The sequence below is a fragment of the Tenrec ecaudatus genome, chromosome 12, assembly GCF_050624435.1.
Source record: "Tenrec ecaudatus isolate mTenEca1 chromosome 12, mTenEca1.hap1, whole genome shotgun sequence".
In the NCBI taxonomy this organism is placed as follows: domain Eukaryota; kingdom Metazoa; phylum Chordata; class Mammalia; order Afrosoricida; family Tenrecidae; genus Tenrec; species Tenrec ecaudatus.
Genome location: NC_134541.1, coordinates 56,928,078 through 56,942,991, shown reverse-complemented (window position 1 = coordinate 56,942,991; position 14,914 = coordinate 56,928,078). Strand labels below are relative to the sequence as shown.

Genomic DNA, 14,914 nt, shown 5'->3' with positions numbered 1-14,914 from the left:
GGGCTTGCTTTACCTGACTTTGGCACATACTATGCAGCAACAGTTCTCAAAACTGCATGGTATTGGTACAATGACAGATACTCAGACCAATGGAAAAGAACTGAAAACCCAGAAATAAAAGCATCAGCATACACACAGCTGATCTTTGACAAGGGCCCCAAAAATATCAAATGGGAAGCAGATGCCCTCTTTAACAAGTGGTGCTGGAAAAAAATGGATATCAACATGCAGAAAAATGAAGCAAGACCCTTATCTCACTCCATGCACAAGAATAAACTCAAGGTGGATCACAGACCTTGAAGTTAAACCCCAAACTGTTAGGGCCATCAATGAGGGAATTGGGACCAACTTGAGAACTTTGGCTCAGGGAATACACAGGCTATCAGAAATAGGGAAGGACACAAACACAGAGGAGGCACAAATTGACAAATGGGATATACTGAAGATAAAACACTTGTGTACATCGAAAGAATTCACCAAGAGAGTAATAAGAGAGTCCACAGACTGGGAAAACATCTTTAGCAATGACACAGCAGACAAAGGCCTTATTTCTAAAATCTACAATACTCTCCTAGCTTCCAAAAAGAAAAAAACCAATAGCCCACTTGAAAGGTGGGCAAAGGACTTGAACAGAAGTTTCACAGGCTCAGAAATCCGAATGGCCAACAAACATATGAGAAAATGTTCCAGATCTTTAGCCATAAGAGAAATGCAAATTAAAACAACAATGAGGTACCACCTGACACCCTCAAAGGTAGCCCAATTCAAAAAATCAGAAAGCAACAAGTGTTGGAGGGGCTGTGGGGAGACAGGAACTCTCATCTACTGCTGGTGGGACTGTAAGTACGTACAGCCACTATGGAAATAAATCTGGCGATACCTAAAACAGATGGAAATAGAGTTACCATATGACCCAGCAATCCCCCTACTGGGCATATACCCAGAAGAGGCAAGAAACAAACCAAGACCAAACATCTGTACTCCAATGTTCATTGCGGCACAGTTCACAATTGCAAGGAGTTGGAAGCAACCCAAATTTCCATCAACTGACGATTGGATTAAAAAACTGTGGTATATACATACAATGGAGTACTACGCATCACTAAAAAGCAGTGATGAACGTATGAGGCACATAGCGGCATGGGAAGAAGTGGAGGAAATTATGCTAAGCGAGGTAAGTCAGGCACAAAAGGACAAGTACAACATGAGCCCGCTGAGGTAAGAATTAGAAAAATTTTTTAAAAAGCAAAAGTGGCATAGGGAAAAAAGCTACTGTATACAAACATTTTAGGGGTGAGGACTGTGTAGTATGGAAGAGACCAGACCAAAACCGGGGATGTACATGGTAGACAATGGTGGAGGAGGTGGGGAAAGGAAAACAAAAGGATGAATACAAGGAAGAAAAGGGTAGTGGGGTCATGGGGCATTAATCCACCCAAGGGGAGGGTATTGTTTATATCTCCACAGGGAAAGTGGGACCAGACTTCAACCCAGTGTCGCAAGGTGTGAATGCAATATCCCGGCGTGGAGTAGGGAACCAGTGGAGAGGTCTGGGAGGCTGGCCCCAGCACCATAAATTAAGTGGATTCCTGCCCCTCCCCCGAAAAGAATTTGTTCCAAAGGACGACATTGCCTCGGCAGCTCCGGGAGATGAACATATCTGATCAGAGCACACGGGAGAAGATGAAGGGGCAGGAGGAGACAGTGGAGCACAGCCTGGCCCACCAGGCCGTGATGATGATGTTCCTGAGTAGAGCAGCCAGTCCACAGAGAGAACAACATGGCTGGCCCCACTATGAAAAATTATGCCAATCAATGACTAAGGGCGATACAGGGGACAGCACCTGAGACACAGTGTGGGAATTGCACCTGACCTGATCCCACCACACCGAGGTAAATCACTGGGGGAGTGCAGCGGAACAGCAAGGGAATGGAGTGGCAAGGTCCCCAGGGAATGCTTAAAGTGGACTTTGGGGTCAGGGCGTGGTGCCCCAACAGACTGGACTAGAAAATGCTCCTAAGGGCCAGTAAAGGATCCCTGAACTAACTACAAGCTTTTCTCTTGGAACTGTTTTGTTCTGTTCTTTGTCAGTGGTTTGTTTTTGTTGTTTTGTTGCCTGGTTGTATACTGTTGCTTTGTTTTCCTCTGTCTTGTTTTCGTGCATGTTAGTGTCTCCACAGGTTTGTCTGAATAGGACAGGCTGGATGAACTATCTGGAGGAAAAACAATGGGACTGACAGTTCCGGGGGGACTTGGGGTGGGGGGGTAGAGGGGGTAAGGAAGTGGTGTTAACAAACCCAGGGACAAGGGAAAAACATGGGACCCCAAATGGTAGAGAAGGGGGAGTAGCAGGCCTGGTGGGAAACGATCAAGGGTAAGGTTGCTTAGAGAAGAGGTATACTCTAGCCCAGGTGGCGCCTAAGCATTGTAGTAGGGCAGGAGGAAAGTCAAGGGAGATGGAGGAAAGAGCTAGGAGTCAAAGGGCATTCATGGAGGTCTAGATAAATACATGTACATGCAAATATATAGAGGAGGATGGGGAAATAGATCTATGTGTCTATATTTATAGGTCAAGTATGAAGGTGGCGGAAGGACCTTGGGCCTCTACTCAAACACTCCCTCAATGCATGACTACCTTCTTTTATTAAATTGGAACTCTATGATGCTCACTCTCCCAACACAACGGCTGGAGCCAAAGTGGGTGAACAAGTAAATGTGGTGAAGAAAGCTGATGGTGCCCGGCTATCAAAAGAGATAGTGACTGGGGTCTTAAAGGCTTGAAGATAAACAAGCGGCCATCTAGCTCAGAAGCAACAAAGTCCACATGGAAGAACACACCAGCCTGTGTGATCGAGGGGTCCCAAAGGGATCAGTTACCAGGCATCAAAGAACAAAAAATCATATAATTGACTGCACACCTCCATGATAGGATCGCTGAAGACAAATGGGTGCATAAGCAAATGTGGTGAAGAAAGCTGATGGTGCCCGGCTATCAAAAGAGATAGTGTCTGGGTTCTTAAAGGCTTGAAGGTGAACAAGCGGCCATCTAGCTCAGAAGCAAAAAAGCCCACATGGAAGAAGCACACCAGCCAGTGCGATCACGAGGTGCCAAGGGACCAGGTATAAGGCTACATGCAAAAAAAAGACATAAGTGTGTGTATGTATGTGTATATATGTGTATATGTATATATGTATATGTATATATATATATATACACCATATTAAATGAAGGGGGAAGTGCAGAGTGGAGACCCAAGGCCCAAGTGTCGGCCAATGGAGATCCACTCATAGAGGGGTTTAGGCGAGGAGATGGGTTAATTAGGGTGTGAGGTAGTATCGATGAAGAACACAGCTTTCCCCCAGATCCTGGATGCTTCCTGTCTCCAACTACCATGATCCGAATTCTACCTTGCAGGGCTGGATAGGACAGAGGCTGTACACTGGTACATATGAGGGCTGGAGGTACAGGGAATCCAGGGTGGATGATACCTTCAGGACCAAGGGTGTGAGGGACGATGCTGGGAGAGTGGAGGGTGAGTGGGTTGGAAAGGGGAAACTGATTACAAGGATCCACATGTGACCTCTTCCCTGGGAGAGGGCCAGCAGAGAAGGGGGGAAGGGAGACTCCGGATAGGGCAATATATGACAAAATAACGATGTATAAATTACCAAGGGCACATGAGGGAGGGGGGAAAGGGGAGGGAGGGGAAAAAAAAGAGGACCTGATGCAAAGGGCTTAAGTGGAGAGCAAATGCTTTGAGAATGATTGGGGCGGGGAATGTGCAGATGTGCTTTATACAATTGATGTATGTATATGTGTGGATTGTGATAAGAGTTGTATGAGTCCCTAATAAAATGTAAAAAAAAGAAAAGAGGAGAAAAAAATGATTAGGGCAAAGACTGTACCGATGTGCTTTATACAATTGATGTATGTATATGTATGAACTGTGATAAGGAGAGAAATAAAGGACCAAATGGATATTGAAAGATATTCTGAAGCTTGCTCTTAAACATACAGTGGCTAAAGAAGATGAAAAAAAATGATGAAGTGAAAGAGTTAAACACAATTTTAAAAGGTGGCTCAAGAAGACAAAGTAAAGCATTACATACATCTCAAGCTGAAATAACTGAAGAAAAAAATTCAAGGATCCAAAGAAGATGGAAGGACTGCTTTACAATCAACCATCTTACTCACACACTGCCTCTGAATTGATTCCATTCATAAGCAACTCTCAGAGCCCTGGTCTCACAGGGAGCTGCACGCTGAACTCCCAACCACAAGGTCAGTAATTAGAAACCACCAGCCACCCCTGATGAGAAAGATGAGACTTTCTGCTCCCTTCTAGACTCACAGCCTTGGAAACGCACAGGGGCATGTCTACTCTGTTTCAGAGCGTCACTATGAGTCAACCCCCTTATGAGGTAGCACACGATCAAGAACTGCTGACACTGAAGAAAGAAGCTTAAGCTGCATTGACGGCATCAGGTGTCGGCTGTAGGTGTGCTGGAATGCCAGTTGAAGTGTTCCTGAAAACTGATGCAACACTGGAAGCACTCATTCATTTGCGCCAAGAAATTTGGAAGGCACCTCCCAGGCCAACTGACAGGAAGAGATACATATCTGTACCCATTTCAAAGAAAGAAGACCCAACAGAGTATCATTAATATCATATCCAAGTAAATTTTCCCGAAGATATTAAAATACTGATTGAAGCAGTCTATCAGCAGGGAGCTTCTAGAAATTGAAGCTGGATTCAGAAGAGGGAATGGAATGATGGATCTATTTACTGATGTCTGATGGAACTTGGGTGAAAACAGATAATATCAGAAAAACATTCACTTGTGCTTATTAATTATGCAAAGGCAATCAAATAAGTGGATTATAGCAAACTATATATAATGTGATGAAGAATCGGAATTACAAAGCACTTAATTGCTCTCATTTGGAACATGTACATAGAACAATTGGCAGTCTTTCAAACAAAATCAGGGGACACTGTATTATTTAAAACCAGTATAATTGTTAACAATGAGTATTGTCTTCCACTCAATAATATTGTTTCCTCAATATTGCTTCTTTTCTACAATTTTCTTCAAAACTTTTTTTTTTGCTATCTTGGACATTCCTTTTCCAACACTAAGCTCACTTTGAAAGGTGCTTTAGGAATAGGTTCAGAAGACATGTACAGTGACAAAAAATAGAAATCTGAGGGTGACTTTGAGATGACATTTGGCAACATCTAAAATGAGAATCTTCTGTGTTCACACTTGTTTGGATTTTCAAATCTCTGTACATGCATCTAACAACTGTATTGAGAATGTTACTTGGATTTTTTTCTGCAATCATTTTGCTAAGCCTTGTATTTGATTTAGTGTGTGTAAATATAAATTTCACATAAAATATGGGATGAAAAATATGATACTGTGAACTATGTATGTTCTATAATGTTAGGAAAATAAAATAAAAGAATTATCCACCAGGAAAAAAACTGGAAGAAAGTCTGTATATATACTTCTATCTGAATCTTTTTTCATTTATCTTGTAAATTATACTTAGTTCATTTACATTTATTTAACATTGATATATCTGCACATTTTCCTATCATATTTTCCACTTTATATCACATTTTCTGTATCTCAACTTCTTCATATCATTTAAAGAAATCATTATTTCCTTAATTAAAAGAAACTTTAGCTCACTCTTTTATCTCTGGGCCTCCTTCCCCACAGGCATCAAATTGATATTACCCTACACTTTTAATTCTTGGTCATCATTAATAAATTCTCCCTCTTTGTAAGTCAGCACACTTAAGTATTTGCCTTTCCGTCGTTGATAGTTCATTAAATATTCTGGAACCTACTCCTCTAGAACTGAAGAAGCCCTGGTGGTACTGTGGGCTAGGTACTCAGGTGTCAATTCAAAGGTCAGCAATCAAACCCCAATTCTAAGGTCACCAGCTCAAAATCAACATCTCCTCTGTGAGAGAAAGATAAAACCTTTTGCATAGAGATTTACAGTCTCAGAAAACCTCTTTAATTTCACTACGAGTCAGAATTAACATGAGGACAATAGGTTTGGGTTTAGTATTGAAGTATGGCATAGGAAACGTTTTAATCTGGATCCTTGGTGTCAAAGTCTTGTGTGCCTGACAATATTTCTATTATACCCTTCTATTCCAACAGCAGTTTAATTGGAAATATTCTAGAATAAATTATTATTGAATACTTTAAACCTACTATTTAAGATGTCTCATTTCTCCTCAAGAAGCTAGAGGACAGGAAGGAACAAGACTCCCAACCCTGCAACAGTCAAAGTGAAAGCAAAGAGACAGTCCAACAGCACGTCTGTGGCTGTTCGTGTATAGGGAGAACACTGACTGAGCTCACAGGACAACCAACAGACCCCAGATCTAAAGACTGACATATGCCTGCACGACGTGGGATCCCAGATTGTACTGGACAAGGTACTTATAGACACAAGGAAGGATCTTGCAGCTAGAGTAGCTGGCCAATAGGGGTGAGGTGACACTGCACCAGGAATACATGATGGGGTCACCAGGTGGCACCAAAACTAGAAAAGTGGACACATTCTTATAGACTTTTTCTTCTATCAGCCTCGCGCACAGAAAACATTGTGCAAGGCTCCAAGGAAGGGAGACCAGAGACTGCAGGAGAGGCAACACTGCCACCATGATCATTTTTTAACCCTAGAAAATATCTTTATAGAAAATTTATATTTTATCTGTGTAGGGAATGAACAATAAGCACAGTCACCCTTTTTAACTGGTGATAGATGCCATTGTAAGTGGGAAAACATCCCCCCCCCCCAAAAAAAAGGAACCTCACTGCCTGCCATCCAATCAATAGGGACTCATAACGACCCTCTGGTGTGGATTTCAAAGACTGTAACTGTTTGTGGAAGTATAAAGCCCAGTCTTTGTCCTGCGGTGCTGCTGGTGGGCTTGAACTGCCAATGCAGCCCAGGGAGTAACCACTATACCACAATGGCGCCTCCTGTCAGGGAAAGATACTACGGAACAAAAAACCTCATTGCTGGACAACACTGGAATTGGGTTAGGAGCGCTGAAAGGCGACATCTCTGAGGTTGAAGGACATCAACACAAAAACAGCCCCACTGCCGCTGAGTCAGGTTGAACTCAAGGCCACCTTGCATGCCTGTCAAATATGGAAGCTTCATCAAAACAAAACAGAACACCTGTCACCTGTCATGGCTAGGGGAAAGGATCATGAAGAAGAAGAAGAAGAAGAGGAAGAAGAAGAAAAAGAAAGAAAGAAAGAAAACGTCTGACAAACCAATCTCCACCATAAACACAAGGGAAATTAGATATTTGTAATGCACTACTGGCTGCTATAAAACAATTTAATGTGTGACAGATTTGTGATAAATTGTGACCTTTCCAAAACAGTTTGCTAGACCTTTCTTCCAAAATACTTCTGGGAAGATTCAAACCATCAGCTTTGGGGTTATTAATTAAGCACTTAACTCTATGCAACTGTTATGAATTATTACTAAATATATTATAGCCATAGTGACAAACCCACCCCAATTCTTTTTTTTTTTTTTTTGAGTCTGATGCTCTTTATTCTCACGGGTCACGGGGCCAGAACAAATGAGCCACAGGCATTGATGGACAGCTCAGCTCCCTAGGCCCTGTGGCCGGAGGACAGCCACCCTGGGCCCTGGGGATAGCTCAGCAGGGAAAGGGAAAGGAGAGCTGGCCAGCCCCACCCTGGCTCCAAAGGTCCCTGTGGAGGGCAGGGCTTGGAATGTGGGCCTCCTGACCCCTTCAGGGCGGGCCCAGAGGGGGATAAATAGTGGGCAGTGCCCTGGCTCATGGTTTCAGTGGCGCATGGGGGTGAGGGGTGAATGGTTGGCAGGCTCACAGGCATTCTGCTCAGAAGGGTCTGCAGCTCCCGTAGCAGGAGAAGATGGCGATCTTGTCCTTGAGCTGCTGGCAGAGCTGCAGGGACACGGCGAAAAGACCAGCGCGTCGTTAAGCCACGGGATCACACAGTCCACCTTGTGCACATGACTGACCTCCAGGCGCTGTGAGCCCCACTCGAACATAGCTCCCGGGCTGTGCAACACCACGCCTCCAGCCGGGCAGAAGTTCTTGGTGGAGGTGGGAGGCAGGGGTGTAGCTGGTAGATGGTCAGGCAAAGCTTGTTGAGGTTGATGTAGACGTTCACCAGCAGGTCTGCGGGTAGGGCAGGAGCTAACATGCGCGGGAGGCCACTGGCCGCGATCTCGGGCAGGGTGAGTTGTGGCTGGGGTGGTGAGCCGGTTCCGTGCTCGAGTCAGCTGCAGCATCACTGCGTCCATCAGCTTGAGGACTTCGGCACCCGTCTTGAACTGGTAGCCTTCCTCCGGGTTGGTGAGGAGGTAAGTGGCTTGGCTCACGTGGTTCCGGGCATCCTGGATCTGCTGCAGCTTCCACTGCTTGTCTTCCCGGAAGGCAAAGAGCAGCAGCTGGTTGTTCTCGGGCATCTTCAGGTTCACATCCGCCTGGCTCAAGGCATCCCCTTGCAGAGTTAGCATGCCCTTCACCTGGTCGGTGCCACTGCTGCCCAGGATAAAGTTCTCTTGCTTGGTCGGTCCCTCGCGGCCTGTGCCGGACAGCGTGAAGTGGAGAGAGGCCTCCTTGAGGATGTCCTGGAGCTGCCGGAGCACGGCGTGCACCTCGTCGTGCAGAAGCCAGCGGAACTCCTCGTCCAGCACCGCGCGCTCCACGCCGTCACTGCCATCGCCGTTGCCATCGCCGCCCGCCGCCGAGCGCCGGGAGCTGGACCGCTGCCTCAGGTCCGACCCTCTGCCTGTCCCACCCCAATTCTTAATTAGATAGAATCAAGCCCCTGCATTACACTCCCGACAGAAGGAAAAATATGACTATTTTTAAGTATGAAAAAATACTTGCCTTAATCTCAACTGTATTGCACATGATATCTGTCTTTGAAAAAACAATTACAATGCATATAAAGAAGTACCATCTATTCCCAATGCAATTGTCAGAACCAAACTCAGATATGACACAGATGTCATATATAACAAGGATTAAAATAATGAGGTTTAATATGGTAAGGGCTCTAGTAGAAGAAATAAGTGATATTGAGGATTTAATGTGTAATGTTACCAGAACAATGCAGTTACAGGGGGAAACAAAACAAAATGAAAATGTTAGAAATTAAAACACAGTAACAGGTTGGGGAGAGGGGCCAGCATGCCACACCCACACAGAGGCATGCCAGGAGGGAGGAAGAGGAAGAGAGCCAGAGTGGATCCCTCACTGGCACACCAGGAGGATGCCATCCCTGTGGGGAGCTAACGGGACACAGAGGGGCCTGGCCAAATGACAGCAGCTCGTGTCACGCTGTCCCCTTATTGGAGCAGACTGTGACAGAGGACATTTCTGGGGTCACATGGGGGGGTGAGAAGCAGCACGGTCTGAACACCCCCCAAATGGAGTGAATCAAGAAGGGATCATACCTAAATAAAGAAATCCCAGGGAGAAAACAACAGGACCAACAGTTCCAGTGGGATATGGGGGGCGGGGGGAAGGAAACAAACTCTGGGACAAGAGAACAACAAGTGATCTAGGATCGGTTGCAAAGGGGGCGTGGGAGGCCTGGTAGGGATTGACCAAGGGTAATGTAACCAAGAGGAATTACTAAAACCCAAATGAAGACTGAGCATGATAGTGGGACAAGAGGAAAGTAAGAGGAAATAGAGGAAAGAGCTAGGAGGCAAAGTGCATGTATAGAGGTCTAAATAAAGGCATGTGCATATGTAAATAAATTTATATATGAGGACGTGGAAATAGATCTATGTATAGATTTAGTATTAAGGTAGCAGATGGACATTGGGTCTCCACTCAAGTACTCCCTCGAAACAAGAACACTTTGTTCTATTAAACTGGCATTACATGATGCACATCTTCCTGACACAATCACTGAAGACAAAGCGGGTGAATAAGCAAATGTGGTGAAGAAAGCTGATGGTTCCTGGATCTCAAAAGATATATGAAGGGAGAGTCAGGCAGTGTAACATATGACAAAATAATAATAATTTATAAATTATCAAGGGTTCATGAGGGAAGGGGGAACAGCGAGGAAGTGGAAAAATATTTTTAAATGAGGAGCTAATACCAAGGGCTCAAGTAGAAAGCAAGTGTTTTGAGAATGATGATGGCAATAGATGTACAAATGTGCTTGACACAATGGATTTATGTATTGATTGTGATAAGCCTTGTATGAGCCCCAATAAAATGATTTTTTAAAAACTATATGGAACTTTAAAAACAGCAACAAAAGAAAAGAATGCTTTCAATTGGCTCATCAATAGATTTAATAAGACAAGAAAAGATGCTAGAACTTGATTAAAGCAAAAGAAATTAAATTATACTGAGAGGAAAAGTAAACAGAGCTATCAGAATTTGTAGTAAAATAAATGATCTAACAAATAGTACAATTGGAATGCCAAGAGGAGAACAGAGAAGGGTGCAAATGAAATATTTAAAGAAATAATTTTTGTCCCCAGATTAATGGCTCTAAACCACAGATATAAAAAGCCGAGACAACACCAAAATGATAAACAGCAATTTAAAATAAGGAAACAAACAGAAAATCTCATCATGGCATAATCAGAGTGCTGCAAACAAAATGGAAAATAAAATCTTACAGTCATATGGGAAAAAAGATATATGATATATAGAAAAACAAACAGAAGAATTATATCATACTTTTCTTCAGGTATCATTAGAGCAGTAAAACAATAGAGGGATATAATCAAACTTCTGAAAGAAATAAAAAGAGTCAACCTAGAATTCTATTACTACTGGGTAAAATATTTATAAAAATAAATGAGAAAAAAAAGACATCACAACAAAAGTATGCACATAAAACGGACAGCAAAGAATTCATACCTATCAATAATTACAGTGATGATGAATGAGATAAAAAATTCATACTTATCAATAATTACAGTGACTATTAATGTCAGGAGACAGAGTAACAAAGTGAATAAGAAAACAGCCCCCATTAATATGCTGCTTACAAAAAACAAAAAGACAAAAATAAACTAAAAATTAAAGTATTAAACACACACATATATACATATAGAGCTAATGACAATCAAAAAATAGCAAGAGAGGCTATATTAATTTCTGATAGAATAGACTTCAAGGCAAAATCTAGTATAAAAGACAAATACAGGATTGTAGTATGATTAAAGTTCCACTGAACAAGAAAAAAAACCATAATAAATATCTATGCACCTGATCAATGACAGAATTAAGGTGGAATTGAGTCTTGACTTTAGTTGAGGGTATGAACCAATCCACACCCTTCATCTCCTTGGAGATATGCTCTGCTCAACAACAGAAACCAAATCTCCATCAAAGCCATGCCTATGTGTGTAAGAGCCATCTCTGACATAGAGAAATCCCAGGACCACTGAAAGAAGAGCATGTTCGAATCTGTCTGAAGTGGGGGAAGCATAGACTAGAGATACCAGAAATTAAAGATGATGCTTCTGTTCAGTGTCACCAAGTCCTTTCCAATCCATAGCAACCCTATGCACAATGCAGGAGGGTCAAACTGGTGGCCCGCGGGCCTCATCTGGCCCCCGAGGTAATTTTTTGTGGCCCACAATGCTCTGAAATACAATGAAAATAGCAAAAATTGTTAAGAAGAAAATAGCACTTAGGGGAAATCGAGGCAATACCATACACACAACTCCCTCATTACATTTTATTTCAGAGCATCGTGGGCCACAGAAAATTACCTCTGGGGCTGACGGTTTGAAACCCCTGGCACAATGGAAGAAATCAGTGGCAGTTACATAATCTCCTGTCAACTTGTGAAGGGGTATAGTCTAGCCTGTCCCATCAGGTCGCAGATTGACGACCTCATTTGGAGACTCTACGGATATAAATAGCTCACTGGAGGCCAGACAGAAACTCTCTGCTGGTCTTCCTGTGAAACAAACCTATTGACAAGCCACATGGGGACACACTGATGGAAGCAGAGCCCTGGAGCTGGAGGAGCCATGTGGAGACACCTGCCAGCATAGAGATGCTTCTACTGCCACTGGATTCACAATATTCTCCCCCCACTGGCTTGTGATCTTCCTGCATTCAGTGTCATTGCATGTTTTGCATTGAGTCTGAAAAGGAATTTACATATTGGTATTGGACATATGGGCTAATATTGGATTTATGGACTTGGTCTGGACTGGGCTGGGATGTTTTCTTAGTGTACAATTACTCTTTATATAAAGCTCTTTCTTATACACATGAGTGTCTATTAATTTGTTTTTCTAATCTACCTGGACTAACACAAAAACACTGCTGATCCTGAGCCATCCTCACAATTGCTTCCATGCTTGAGCCCATTTTTGCAGCCACTGTGTCAGTTCACCTCCTTGAGGCCCTTCCTCTTTTACACTGCCCCTTTACCAAGTACTAATGTCCTTATTCAGGGACTGGTGTCTCCTGACAATATGTCCAAATTATAAGAGATGAAGTCTTGCCATCCTTGCCTGTAGGAAGCTTTCTGGCTTCACTTTTGCCAAAACATATTTTTTTGTTCTCTTGGCACTTTCAATATTCTTTGCCAGCACCATAATTCAAATACATCGATTTTCTTCAGTTTTATCTATTTAATATCCAACTTTCACAAGCTCTTCAGAAATGGAAAATACCCTGGCTTGCGTTTGACACATCTTAGTCCTCAAAATAACTTCCCTTCTTCTCAAACACTCTAAAGAGGTCTTGTGCTGCAAATTATACAATTTGCTCCATACACGGATTGAATAAATATGATGTGATGGTACAACTCTGATGCCCACCTTTCCTACTTTAAAACCATGCAACATCCATTCCCCTGTTCATTCACCAACTGCTCTCTTGACCTATGTATCAATGACACAGGAGCACAATGAAGTATTCTGGAAACCTCATTCTTCTCAAGGCTATCCATAGTTGGTTATGATCCACATAGTCAATTGCCTTTGCATAATCAATAAAATACAAGTAAATATCTTTCTGGTATTCTCTGATTTCAGCCAAGGTCCATCTGACATCAATAATGATGTCCCTTTGAACACAATGGGACACATTTTTTCTCCTATCTTTTAGAACATTTATAAATCATAAACCTGATAAAAAGTACCAATGATGTAGTGGTTATATGTTGGGCTGTGATCCAAATGGTCAGCAGTTCACAACAGCCAGCAGTCATGTGGGTGAGAGACAGGATTTTCTACTGTGTGAACAGTTACACTCTTGGAAACTCACAAAGGGTCACTATGAGTCAGCAATAGCACAATGGCAGTTACTTTGGTTTGATTTGGATGAAAAACTTGTTTCAGAAAATAAGAATACCAAAAGCACAATTATTAAAAGAAAAAAATGTAAATAGGCAAAAGATCTAAACTAAATCAAGTATATGTTAAACAAGCAGATGGTTAGATGTCCCCAAATCTTAAGTCATTAGGGAATGCAAATCAAAATTACAAAGATGCCATTACATGGAAGTAAGGCCGGGTACTCTGTAGAGGCAAGGGTGACCAGTCTTTGTCTTGCTTACTTTGGACACATTGTCAGGAGAGCCCAGTCTCTGGAGAAGGACATGATGTTTGGTGAAGTGGGGGTGGGGGGTGGGGGGGAGGAGAGGAAGGCCCTCCACGAGATGGACTGACACAGTGGCTGCATCACTGAGCTCAGGTAGAGGAACAATTACAAGAACAGTGCAGGACAGATTATGGTTTCCTTCTGTTGTGAGTAGGGTTGATGTGGGTCTGAGACAACTTGGTGGCACCTAACAACAGCAACAGCCACTACACATGTTGTTGTTGTTATTAGTTGCTGTTGACTCAATTTCAAATCATAGCAAATCCATGTTTGCTGGGGAGAAATGTTCCACAGGGTTTTCAAGGTTATAATCTTTTGGAAGCAAATTACCAGCCTTGTCATTTGAGAGAACAGTCAACCTCTCAGCTAATAATTGAGTACGTAAACATTTGCATTATCCAGGCACTTTATACACATCAATTAGAATTTCCAAACTTCTAAAGATCACTAATCCCAAATGTTGGTGAAGATGTAGAACAACTGAGGAACTCATCAACCATTATTTTGTCATCAATAGTTTCAAAACTGGAAACAAGGGATTGTCTTTCATATTTTTGTTTTTTGAAATACCTTTAGATAGATGAGGAGCCATGGTGGGGTAGTGGTTACATGTTGGATTGCTGACTACTACTGGCTCTTCAGGAAAAAAAGGATGAGGCTTTTTATGCTGGTAAAGATTTACAATTGACTTCTGGGATGATGGCGACTGAGTAATACATACCGAAAGGACTCCACAGAAATCAGCCCAGGAGAGTTACTAAGAGGGAAACAACACTGCTGGATTGCAGGATAACCATCATAAAGATAAGTAGGCACAGATCCACAAGGTTTTGAGGGGCTGGGGCTTTTAGTTTACCACAGTGGAGGCTGGCTAAGGTTTGACCTTAGCCCCTCCACTCTCTCCGCCAGAGCTGGGACATTTGGAGCCTCCACAGGGGTTTTATCTCAACATAATCACAGCTTTACAGTGCCTTGAGGCAGGGATTAAACCCTTGCAGCCCCATGGGCAGGGATCAGGGCTCAGCTACATTGTTCCTTTGGTTTTCCTCTCTTCTCTCTATGCCCCCAGTCTCAGCAGGCTTAGTTTTTTTTTCCTCTTTGTCTCTTCCCTGTTATATCACATGCCACTGCCAATCTCCTCTTAGACTAGGGCATTTAGGCCTCCCCTCCACTCTGTGCACCATTGCCCAAGGCTGGGGAAAGCCCACCTGCCCTCCACCAGGGGATATTCCGCCCAATTTCTTCATGGGGAATTCCTGCCTGT

At 43.0% G+C, this 14,914-nt stretch overlaps 1 pseudogene; it reads right to left on the bottom strand.

The window, feature by feature from the left end:
• Positions 1-7,876: 7,876 nt before the first annotated feature.
• LOC142422505 (protein rogdi homolog pseudogene) lies at positions 7,877-8,779 on the bottom strand (annotated as a pseudogene).
• Positions 8,780-14,914: the final 6,135 nt, after the last annotated feature.